This window comes from Nannospalax galili, unplaced genomic scaffold (assembly GCF_000622305.1).
Source record: "Nannospalax galili isolate Female #2095 unplaced genomic scaffold, S.galili_v1.0 scaffold233, whole genome shotgun sequence".
NCBI lineage: Eukaryota > Metazoa > Chordata > Mammalia > Rodentia > Spalacidae > Nannospalax > Nannospalax galili.
In genome coordinates this window covers 1,178,852-1,191,951 of record NW_008333818.1, presented here as the reverse complement: position 1 = coordinate 1,191,951, position 13,100 = coordinate 1,178,852, and the positions used below count along the sequence as shown (strand labels likewise).

At 40.8% G+C, this 13,100-nt stretch overlaps 1 pseudogene; it reads left to right on the top strand.

Moving 5' to 3' along the window:
• Positions 1–596: 596 nt before the first annotated feature.
• Positions 597–13,100, top strand: part of LOC103730429 — an 18,175-nt pseudogene continuing 5,671 nt past the window's right edge.

The window sequence follows — 13,100 nt, the reverse complement described above, 5'->3', positions numbered from 1 at the left end:
TTGAATATATTACCCAGACGTTTGATGCCGTGTGCTGTATGTGCTCTTTGATCCGCTTGTGCATTTTAATTTTCCACGTGTCACAGTATTTTACACACAAGATACCTAACTGGAATCACTTACATATGTCTCCAGTTTCTGCTTTGTGCATGTCCCTCTCACTTTGAGAGTCATTTAGTCAAAATAATATCTTAATTGTAATGTAATTGGTGTTATCAATATTTTCTACATGGCCAATGTTATTTGAATTAGGAGTGAAAAATTTATTTCTCAAATTTTTTTGAAAGAATTTTATAGAGAGTTTTATAATGTTCCTTTCAAACTTAGAATTTTCCATGGGTTTTGTGATCCTGTGAAGTAAGAATGCAAGAGTGCCGCTAACCGCGATTCCGACCAGCAGAGTCGGGGCAAGGACAAAACAGACACCAAGGCAAGGTTCAAGCTTCTACCAACTTTATTGCGCAGCACAATCCCTTATATCTTCCCCAAGGACCAATCACAACCATGCACGCACGCAGCATACAGCGGTGGAGACAATTCATTGGTCCACACAGTCAGACCACGCTTGAGGATGTCATAGATCAGGCAGGCGGCACATGATTGGGCGCATTGCGCTTGCGCGTTCTGGAGTAACAAGCGAGGGTAGCGAGTCTTGGCGGTTAGCCAGGGCACCATCTTTGGCCGACTGGGCCTCAACCGCTTCCCACACAAGAGAAGTTTCTGACTATGCTGTTCACTAGGAAGGTGGCTTTTTCCCATTCATCTGCATGGTCAAGGGCCCGTATATATTGGAAACCATCTGTTCTTCTCAGCTGCTGGTCTCTATTTCTGTGACAATATTGTCCCAGTCTAATGTATTTACCGTAGGTCCCATTTTTCATTTTACTTTAATTTTCTTCAGAAATGCTCCATGATTCTTGTCTCTGTGATCTTTAAAATCTCCTAAGGTCGTTCCAAAACAGTAAATTTTAAAACATAGTATGCCTTCTGGGATTTTGAGCCTAAGTGATTTCCTCAAGCTACAGATCAATCTACAGAGAGCTGACCATTTAAAAGCTAGTTTTCCTCCTAATTAATTCTACATTGATTTTGGTAATTTCCCATAATCTGACAAATTTGTGGGTTCTCCCAGATAAGTAAAAAATATTTTCTAGATTTCTTACTTTATTCTTGAGGTATCCATAATGTTTAACATACTAATTAAAACTCTTTTTACAGATTTTGAGTCTTTTTAAAATTTTTCTTTTAAGTTTTCAAGTATTGTATGTTGAGCACATTTCCCTTCTTACCTCTTACCCCAAGTTCCTTAACCCTCCCCTTAGTACTTTGTCTCCATAATCAGTTTCACTTTTAGTTTCATGTCTGTATTAGTCAGGGTTCTCCAAAGAAACAGAACTGCTAGAATGAATATGTACAGAGATTTATCAGCTTAGCTCACAGGATAGAGTCCGAGTAGTCCAACAATGGCTGCACCACACTGGAGAGGCTGAGAATCCATAGTCGCTCAGTCCACAAGGCTGGATGTCTCAGTAGTCCCAATCCGGTGCTGAAGGCCTGACAAATTCCAAAATATCAGCTAGTCTTCAGTCTACAGCAGCAAGACAAACTCACCAGCGAGAGAAAAGGCAAGCAGCAAAAAGCCTGACATTCTGTTCTGCCTTGGTCTTTTATACCGGCTGCCATCAGAAGGTAACGCCCACATTTAGGGTGTGTCTTCTGGCTTTAGATGATCCAATCAAGAAGATCTCTTTCATTTCAGTTAATCCTAGATCCAATCAAGTTGACACCCAGGATTAGCCATCACAATGTCATACATAAGTGACCTAATCTGTGTCTTCATTTTCAAGCTATGCATGCCATTAGCTCAGAAAATCTATGCTTTAGAAATGAAGGAGAAATAGTCTTTCTGAGAAAAGTAAAAAGGAAGAGAATTCATTACCACCACACCAGCCCTCCCGGAAATGTTTGAGACAAAACATTATGTTGAGCTAGAGGTGAAACTATCATCAAGAAAATAGGAAAAAGGTAATTTTCTCTAGAAGAGAAGATGCAAACAAGAGAGACTCAAACCTCATCAGTAAAGAAAACCATCAAACCAACGATAAGGATGGATACGAAAAGCCACTCAAATATTCATAAAATGGCAGGAAGAAGGCCATATCTAACAATGAGAACCCTGAGTGTAAACGGATTTAGAGTTCGAATGGATTAAAAACAGGCCCAATGACACGCTTGTAAAAGAAACTCTCTTCACTGGTGAGGACACTGGTGAACTGAAAAATGGAGATTTACGGTGGAGACCAAAAGTCAGAAGAGGTCACTAGAACTAAAGCCTTTAAGTCAGAAATTATTCACTGTGTGATAACCAAGATCAGTTCTGCAAGAGTAAATAACCATGTAAATGCAAATATGACCAATGCCGAGCACACAATTTTGCAATTCAAACGTTCTTAAACCTAAATGGAGAGATACCTGGGGGTCTTATCAGCAGAGATTATCCAAACAAAATGGGATAAGCAATATTTCCTTGGAGGAAAGAAATAACAGAGATCAAACAAGTAAATGAAAGACTCACAGGAATACAAAATGCTACTTTTGAAAGAGCTTTTTTGTTTTGTTTTGTTTTTTTAAGAGGAGAAAAATAAATCAACAAAGCTTTTGCTAGACTAACCAGGAGGAAAAAGGGAACATTCTCATAAATAAGAGCAGAGGTGAGAAAGGAGACATTATGAGTGACACAATAAGATGCAGTGACTCAGTGGGGAATATCATGAGCAATTACACACCAGTAAATTTTAACCCTTGAAGACATGAAGAAATCTCTGGACTTATATATGAGCATGAGCTACTGCTCCATCACTATGACAAAATACTTGACAAAATTGACTTCAGAGAGAAAGGATCTATTTAGGGCATTGGATCCCCCTAGAACTGGAGTTTCAGGCAGTTGTTACCACCATGTGAGTGCTGGGAACTGAACTGAGGTCCTCTGTAAGAATACCCAGTGCTTATAACTGTTGAACAGTATCTCCAGTCCTTCAGTGACATTCTTTGTGGAAATAGGAAAACACTCCTAAAATTCATATGTAACCACCAAACACACTGAATATCTAAAGTAACTGTAAGCAAAAAGAACAATGTTAGATGCTGTATTATACCATACTTTAAAGTATATTACAAAGCAATAGTAATCAAAACAGCATGATACTAAGACAGAAACAGATACAGACCAAAATGAACAGAACAGAGAATCTAGAAGTATAGCCATGTATTTATAACCAATTGATTGTTTAATGGCATCAAAAACATACATTAGATAAAGGAAAGCATCAGAAATGGGTAATGTAAGCACTAGATCCATTTGAGGAAGAACTAAACTAGAAATCAAGTCAAACTGGATCAAAATTTTAAATGTAAGAATCAAAGCTATCAAACTACTAGAAAAAAAGGGAAAAGCTTCACGGCATTGTCCTGAGTGAAGACATTTCGGTTTTGCCCTCAAAAGCACAGACTACAAAAGGAAAAGTTGACAAATTGTACTTAAAGAAAAACTTAAAATCTTCTGCACAAAGGAAATAACGTAATGCAGAGACAAACTAAAGAATGAGAGGACAGCTTTGCAATCTGTTCATCCAACAAGGGATTGATATTCACAGCATACAAGAACTCAGCAGCAAACAAAACAGCAAAACAATATAATCAGGTTTAAAAATAATCAAACACTCTGAATAGGCATTTCCTGAAAGAACAAAGGCCAACACATATATCAAAACATTCAAGACCACCAATCATCAGGAGACAAAAAACAAATGCAAAATGAGATCTCATCCCAGATGGAATGGCTGTTATCAAAAGGAAAAAAAAAAAAAGCTGGTGAATGTGCAAAGGAGGAAATTCTCAGCATACTGTTGGAAATAATATAAAATAGTGTGTCATTATGGAAATCACTACCACAATTTCTCAGAAAAGAAATCATAAGTGCCAAATATCTCAGCAATCATAATACTGGATATATACTGAAAAGAAAGTCAGTCAGTATTTTGGGGAAACGTCTGTACTTATGTGACCATCGCAACATTAGTCACAATAGCCAGCACATGGAATCAACCTAGGTTCTCATCACTAAAGGAATGTAAAGAAATGCGGTATATACACAACTCTGTATTTCTCAGTGAGATGACAGAATGAATTCTGTTATCTGCAATAACATAGATGTAACTGGAAAGGATTATGTTAAGTGAAATAAGTTAGGCATATGAAAGAAATTCTGGGTGTTTCTTCTAGTTTTCTTTCCTTTGCTGCAATAAAACACAGACCAAAACCGACCTGGGGAGGAAAGGGTTTATTTGGCTTACACTTCCATGTCACAGTCCCTCATTAAAGGACATCAAGGCAGGAACCTGGAAGCAGGAGCTGAAGCAGAGACCATAGAGGAACACTTCTTACTGACTATGTCCCTAGCTTGCTTAGCTACTTTTCTTATCCAGCTCAGCCCCACCTGCCCAGGGATTGGCACCAAACACAGTGATTGGGCCTGCCTACCTCAATAGGCCCACAAAGCCCAGTCTGATGAAGGAAATTCTCAGTTGGACTTCCCTCTTTCTAGGTGACTCTAGTTTGTGTCAAACTGACAAAAACCAACCAGCACAATGTTCTCACATTTCTTTACACATGGAAGCAAAATGTTAGTATCAGGAGATGGAGATGTAGCTCAGTGGTAGAGCATTTGCCTAGCGTGGACAATGGCTTGGGTTTGATCCCCAACACTGTCAAGAAAAGAAAGCTAAGGAGTGGGGACAGAGGATGGTTAATGGGTACAGTCAACTTCAGCACCCCCATGACTCAGTAGGATAATGATATTTCACAACAATTAGTTGAAATAGGTAATGCAGAGGATTTTGGATATTCCCAACATAAAGAAATTATACATGACACAGTGATGTGTATGCCAATTAAACTGATCTGATCATTAAACATTTTATGTGTGTGTTGAAATATCATTATTGGGCTAGAGAGCAAGCATAGTGGTTAAAAGCACTTGCTGTTCTTTCAGATGGCCCAGGTTTGATTCCCAGCATCTATGTGGGTGGCTCACAACTACCTGTAACTCTAACTCCAGGAGATCTGTAATCCTCTGCAGGCATCCATATGCATATATGATAACTCACACACAGATATACACACATGCAGATAAATAAAAATTTAATCATTTTTTTAAAAAGATATATCATGAAAGAAAAAGATATATCATGGACTCCCTCTTAGGGAGTTGACCAGGGGTGTCCGTTAGACCCTCAAACAGTACTGGCTGTTGCCATTGCTCTTGATTGCCCTCTAGAACTTGACAGTAAGACCCTATTGCTGAACATACTACATATGGGAATCTTAAAACAAACTGTAGAAATCAAGTCAGTATTAACCTCAAAGCTTCATTTCTACTGCCTGCCTTTCATAGTGCTGGAAGTTTCTATGTGTGCTACCAGAAAAATAATCATCAAACTTACCCAGCTTTGAACCCTGCCAGCTGCAATAATGATTGGCCTGTCCAGATCCCATTAGTGCAATCGTGGCACAGATGTTATGGGAATAATCAATCACTTTCTGATTGAATTTGAGGCCCACTTCACAAGATAGAACCCATACCTGGCACTGTTATGAGACAGGTCACAGGCTATAGAGGAGAACCTACTACCATTATCCTGCTAAATAGATGTAGCATTAAACTAACTCCTAATGACTTACTGTTATACCCACAGATTAGTTTATCTCTCAACTCTCACCAGAGAAGCTTCTTCCTACAGCAAATGGCAATTACCACAGAGACCCACAACAGATCAGACCTACATAAGCCCAAGCCAAACAAAACTGAGCTGTTGGGGGGGGGGGAGGTGAACAAGAAGCCCCAGTCTTAGTTTAAAAATTATTGGCAATTGATAGGTACTGGGAAAGGGAGAGTCAGTTTTCTTTAAAGGTTTGATGCCAGGTGAGTTGACTAGGCTCCAGGGTATGGCTCCACACCCAAGGGCATTTGGGGAGCACAAATTAGAATTGATAGGCCTTTAAAAAAAAGAGGACATGAATTGAGGGGAGGTAGGGATGAGTGTGAAAGGAGATGGGGTTCTGAGGGAGGAGCGTGAATATGATCAAAATACACTGTATGAAATTCTCAAAGAATCAATAAAAATATTTATTTAAAGAAAGAAATACTATTCAACATCAAAGTGTGTAAAATTACCATGTGTTAGTTAAAAATAAAAACATAAGGGCTGGAAAGATGGTTCAATGGTTAAGAGTACTGGCTGCTCTTGCAGAGGACCCAAGTTCAGTTCCTAGGGCCCACATGGTAGCTCACAACTGTCCAAAATTCCAGTTCCAGGGAATCCAACACCTTCCTCTGGCCTCTTCAGGTATTGCACGACATGGGTGAACTTACGTACCTGCACTCAAAACAACCAAACACATAAAATAAAAATCAATTTAAAATTTGTTAGGGGGCTGCGAGATGGCTCAGCAGTTAAGAGCACTGGCTGTTGTAGAGGACCCAGGTTCAAATTCCAACATCTACATATTGGCTAACAACTATCTGTAACTCCAGTATCAGGGGATCCAATGCTCTCTTCTGACCTCCATGGGCATAGCACAACACAGGTACACTTATGTACATGCAGGCAATACACTCATAAACATATAAAAATAATAATTTTTTAATTGTAAAAAAAGAACAAAAGCATGCGGCCAGATGTGGTGGTACACGCCTTTATTACCAGCACTGGGGAGGTAGAAACAGGTGGATCTCTGTGAGTTTGAGGCCAATTTGCTCTACATAGTTCCAGACCAATGAGTGCTATACAGTGAGACCCTATCTCAAAAATAAATGAGTAAATAAACCATCAATAAAAAGATGTTGTTCCTAAAATTAGTTGCCCTATATCAATTTCTTTCCTTCCTTTTGCCACTAAACTTTTTAAATAATATTTTATTGAGCTTTTTAAATTTCATACATTTCCCACTCAAATCCAGACCCCCTCCCCCAACCTACCCACATGGCATCTAGCATGTCAGCTCAATTAAACAAAGGCCCAAAGGGGAGGTGAGAAATAGGTGGTGTGCCACTAAACTTTTTGAGGGATAATAAACTCCTTTCCAGATGTAGCAAAGACAAGTGGAAATAGTTTGGAGCCAAATATGCCTGTGTTTGAACCTAGTTTTTCCACTTGGGAACAGTTTTACTTTATGATATAAGTTATTGTTTATAGTTGTAATGCTGTTCTTAGGACTCTTTGATCTAAATATATGGGCTAGATGGGTCTGCGATTCTCCTAATTAGTGTTCTGCCCATGTTTTAACATCAAATTTACATCCTTCTTCATAAAATAAGCTATTTGGTCTCTGTTTTGCTTTCATTGGAAGGATTCCATAGTCACAAAACAGAGTTAAATTTATTTGTTCCTTGAACTTTTAAAATAACTCACTCAGAAGACACTGTGTCTGGAACTTTCTTTATAATATTTAATTTCGACAGCAGCCAACGTTGTTTTCAGTTCAGTTTTGGAAATTACACTTTTAATAATCCATCTATTTGTCTCAATCGTCAATGCCTGGGTTTATTATCATGGTTCTTCCTTCACTTTGTTGCCTCTCACTTTGCTCCCCTTTTGATCATATTAGGAACTTTTCCTCTTCAAACTCTTATGTTTTTCCTTGGATATTCTTAACAAAGACGTGTTACTTCAAGTAACTCATCTGGTATCCGGCTGTTCTACTTTTCTTCTATTTAAACGTCTCTCAGTGTCAAGCTTCACAGGGGTGACTTACTGCTATTGTACTATTATTTTGTAACTGCTTAAGATGCTTTTTAGCTCAACACATTTTCAACATTTTTCCTCTTTTTTAACTTTTTAAAGTATACTTTTCTTCGGTGCACTCTGCAGTCTGTCTTTGGCCAAATAGAGTTTATCCTCCGACCTGCCTCCCTCAAGCTATATAGACTTTGACAAAAAGAACAGCTGAAAATTCTTTTAGTTGTGGTCCTAAATTAAAGTGCAGGGATGGAAAGATGACTCAATGGTTAAAGTGCTTTCCACACAAGACTAAGGACTGGAGTTAGGATCCCCAGAGCCCATGTAAATGCAAGATAGGCATGGTGGCTCCCTTATAATTCCAGACTTGGAAGGCAGAGATGGGAAATTGCCCAGATATATTGGGGAGCTCTGGGTTCAAGTGAGGGATTTTTGCCTCAGTGAGTAACTTGGAAGAGCAAAAGTGGATGGTTCCTGAAATAAATCTCTGGTCTCCACATGCATACACACGTGCACAATCATGCATCTGCACACACAAAACACACACACACACACATGCATACATACACACACATACATCACACATTAAAAAAGAAAATATAAGGTAAAGCAAAAAAATAAATAGAGTACAAACTAGCTCAAACTTGATTTAGATATTTTCATAGTCCATTAAACTATGCCCCTCATTTGGTACAAAATATGGAGCATTGTACAAATAGCTAAAAGGAACAAATGAATTCATCAAGTTAGTTACTGGGCACACTGGTCAATAGACTAATGGGTGGATTCCAGCGAGTGGATGTGTGACCTACTAGGTATTGGTGAATCGTTTCACAGGTCTGGGTCTTTGCAGAGAGTCAACACTCATCCCAGGAACCTTGTGAGGGGTCACAGCTAAGCTGGTCATGCCTGGATGCCTTGCTTTGTGCCTCTCACCCAACTCACTATTCTCTAGTCATTCCATCTGGCTAGTAGTAAAAGTCAAGGTTCCTAATCCAAGATCAAAGCAAAGATGAAAGTTTAAGAAAGAGCATCCTTTGAGGAAAGTCTTTAAAGGGTTGTGCCTAGAAGGGTTGTAGGCTGCACTGCTTTCACTCACTTTCTTAAAAGCTTTGCCTCAGCCAGTTGCCATGGTCTATAAAATGTGCCTGTGTTTGCTAGTAAATGTGGTGGGAGCTTTGAGGTCCAGTTGCTCATCCTGGGGAAAGACTACTGTGATGGTTTGAATGAATATGTCCCCCATAGGCTCCAAGTGTTTGGACATTCTGTCCCCAGATGGCGGCACTGTTTTGGTAGGTTTTAGAAGGTGTGGCTATCCTGGAGGAAGCATGTTACTGGGGGTAGGCTTAGAGAGTTCTTAAGCCTTGCTGGATCTCCAGTCACTCTCTTGTTTCCTGTGCCTGCATGATGATGTGAGAGCTTACCTTCTGCTGCTCCTGTTCCAGCCACCTCCAGCCACCATGCCTCCCTGCCATGACAGACTGTAATTCCCCTAGAACTGTAAGCTCAAATAAACTCTTCCTTCTATAAATTGCTTTGGTGAATGTTTCTATCACAGCAACAGAAAAATGACTGACACAGTAATTGGTACCGGGAGTGGGGTGTTGACTGTGAAGAACCTGACCATGTGGGGTTTTGAAGAAATGTGGAAGACTTTGGAAGTTTGGGCTAGAAAAGTGGTTGCTTGCTGTAAGCAGAGCTTAACAGGCCATTCTAGTAAAAAGAAAGCAGTGCTGAGAACAATGTAGTTCCAGAGGGAAATAAGGACTTAAGCAGCACTTGGGATATTTTGGCAAAGAGTCTGGTTGGAGTCTGCCTTTGACCTAAAAGCTTCCCTGAGGCTAAGTTGAAAAGCAATGGACTAATTTCTCTGGTGGAAGAAATTTGAAGACAGCCTAATGTAGAAATGGTGGATGTTAAGGGTGAATATTGTGCAGCTCTACAGTGAAAAAGAGCAAATGGGGCAGAAAGAAATACAGTTTGGATTAAAAAAGAGCACTAGGAAGATAAATGTTGGAGCCTTGGCATGTGCTTTAGAGGATCCCTTTGATAAGGATATTAAAGTGATTAAGGAGGGGCCTAGAGATTCTGACTTAAACAGTGGAGAGAGGGCCTCCAGGGCCAGTTAAGCCTCCAACTCATGAAAGGAAAATGCTGCAGGGTCTGCTGAAGAGAAAAGCTTCTAAAATGGATAAAGCAGGCTGGGGTCCATCCCATACTTGCAGTGAAATTTGGCAGTGTTGTTCACCTGGTACTGGCTTTAGAGGCATGAAAGATGCAAGAGTGAAGGGGTCATCAGTTCTTCCTCTGCGGTTTCAGAGAGCCTCGGAGGCCAGGCAGCATGCAGCAGGGGTTTCCCTCCATAAAGAAGGCCCTATAGGCTATTGAGTGAAGCTGTGAATGTAAAGCTGGTTGGCAATGGAGACCCCAAGAAGACATTTGTGATGCCTGAGCTGTGAGGCACCTGCCAAGAAGACCTGCATACAGAGAGTGATACCAGCACAAGAGAGAGACGTGTGTTACACACAGCAAAACTGGAGAGGCTGAGCCATCTATAAGCCCTTTGGAAGTAAAGTCCCCAGAAGTTGGACATGGAGCTACTGGATTTGATGTTTTCCCTGCTGGTGTTCGGTCTTGTTTTGGTCCACTATTTCCTCACTATGCCTCCATTCCTCCTTTTAGGAATGGTAATGTGTATTCTGCTTCACTGTATGTTGGGGGTATGTAATTTGTCTTTTGATTTTATAGAGGCTTACAGTTAAACTATTTACCTGAGTCTCAGAAGAGACTTTGGACTGTGGACTTTTGAATAGTATTGAGACTGATAATGATTATGGGCGCTTTTGAAGTTGAACTAAATGCATTTTGCATTTTATATGGCCATGAGCCTATGGGGTCCAGGGAGTGGAATGTGATGGTTTGAAAATGTCCCCTATAGGCTCCAAGTATTTAGACATTTTGTCCCCAGATGGTGGCACTGTTTTGGGAGGTTTTAGAAGGTGTGGCTATCCTGGAGAAAGCACATCACTGGGGTGGGCTTAGAGAGTTCTTAAGCCTTACCAGATCTCCAGTCGCTCTCTTGCTTCCAGTGCCTTCATGATGATATGAGAGCTTAGCTTCTGCTGCTCCTGCTCCAGCCACCATGCCTCCCTGTCATGATGGACTGTAATTCCTCCGGCAGTGTAAGCTCAAATAAACTTCCTTCTATAAATTGCTTTGGTCAGTGTTTCTATGACAGCAACAGAACAGTGACTAATACAATTACCATACAGAGCATGGAATGGACCACTGGAGAACACTTGAAGAAGCTGGGAAGTCTCAGAGTCTCTTTTAGCTTGGGTTAGGAACCCCACAAGAAGTGGATCAGAGACTCACAAGAAGCATAACTTGAGTGTCCCTTGGAGATTAAGAGAAGTCTCCCAGCTAACCACCACTCTTCCAAGAGGAAGCAGGAAGAAGGATAATACTGAAAAGTAATCATACCTCTCTCCTCATACACCAGATCTCCAGATCATCCACCCTGCTTCTACATAGACATCACTTCTCTGCCAGGAGATCTGAGCTACAGTCTTAAGCCATCCAGACAACTGATCTGGCTGTCTAATGGCAATTTCCCTGCTGTGGAGGCATGGAAAAAGGGAAGTGTTACTAACAATCCTTCTTTGTGTGTGAAAGTTGGAATGGTGTTTTGGGCTTCTGGTAACACTATGGCTTAGTCTGTTCTCTGTTGCTATAACAAAATACCTGAGAAAGGGTGAATTATAAAGAAAATATGCTTATTTGGGTTGATGGATCTGGAGGCTGTGCAGTCCAAGACCAAGCAGTCACACAGGAAAGGGTCTTATGTTATTTTACCTCATACTATAAAGATGGAAAGTTGATCCAGCACATTTGGTAAAGAGAACATGAGAAGCCTCACTTTATATAAAACCCACCCTGACAGCAACCAGTCCAGTCCCTCTAGGGAAAGAACTCTTCACTCGTGCAAGAATGAACTCAGCTCCTAGAGAATATAGCTTAGTTGGAACAATGCTTGGTTAGCATGCTTGAGGCCCTAAGTTTGATCCTCAATGTCACATAAACTGGGTGACATGGCTCATGCCTATATAATCCAAGTACTCAGGATTTGGAGGCAGGAAGATCAGCAGTCCAAAGTCATCCTCAGCTAGATGGGGAATTTACGCAAGCCTGAGTTAGAGACTCTGTCAAAAAAGAAAAAAAAGAGGAAGGAAGAAAAAATAGAAAGAAGAAATAGAGGGAGGGAGGAGGGAGGGAGGGGCATTAGTGCATGTGGATGAACTGGAGCTCTGTGTGCCCACAGCATACGAGAAAATTTCCTTGCTGTTCATAATCCACACATTGTTTTTCTTTGCATTTTGATTTTCTTTGTTCATGTAACACTAAACCTTCTTAAGACCTCTCCTGCAGGAATCTGACTTGCTCATTTTATTGCTACAGACCAAGTATCATGCTGAGGAATATTTAGAAACCTTATAGAGTTGTACAAGTGAGGAACTCTTACCCAGAAAAGTGGAAGGACATGCTCTGTGTCACTAAAACTTTTGGATTCAATGATAGTGTTATGGCAACAGCCAAGAACTTGACACCCAATATTTCACAAAGAAAATTGAAATAGTTTCTTTTCTTTTGTAATTATTGCAGAAGGCAGGGAGATGGGCTAATTGGTGTAGAGGCTTGGCTGTGGGGCCATAGGCACCCAGAGTCTGGGTGCATGACTTACTATTCAGAGAACAAGACCCTTAAATGTTTTGGCCTAGGCATCATAAGTCAAGCAGGCAAGCGAAGCTCCTTCCTGGTCCCCAAGCCTGAGGTGATAAACTACCAGGTCGGTAGGCTCTGTCCCAACTTGAGTCCATGCTGTACAGCAATGGGAGCAGCTTAGAAGAGACTTGGCAGGGAAACTAGAAAAACTGTTCCCACATGTTTCATATCTCACATCAGAGGATCTCCATCTACGACTCTGTGAAGAAGCGTGTCCTGAAAATGACAGGATGGAAGGGTTTCCCATAGGTGAATAAACAGCACCCATCACCAAGGACAGTCCTAGGGCCTTTCTGCTGCTCTTGGCTCATGAACTATTCAAATCAAGAGTTGACAGCTCACAGTTGCTTCATACTCCTTCCTTACTACCTCCCATGCAAGGAATTCCCCATCAACATTGAGATCAGCAGAGGTATGGGATGGAAAGAGGACCCTGGACTTTTATGACCAGGGAAATTATGGGATGGTGCTGAAAGTCCAGGATCTTCCTCCTCCTCTTCCTCCTCCTCCTCCTCCTCC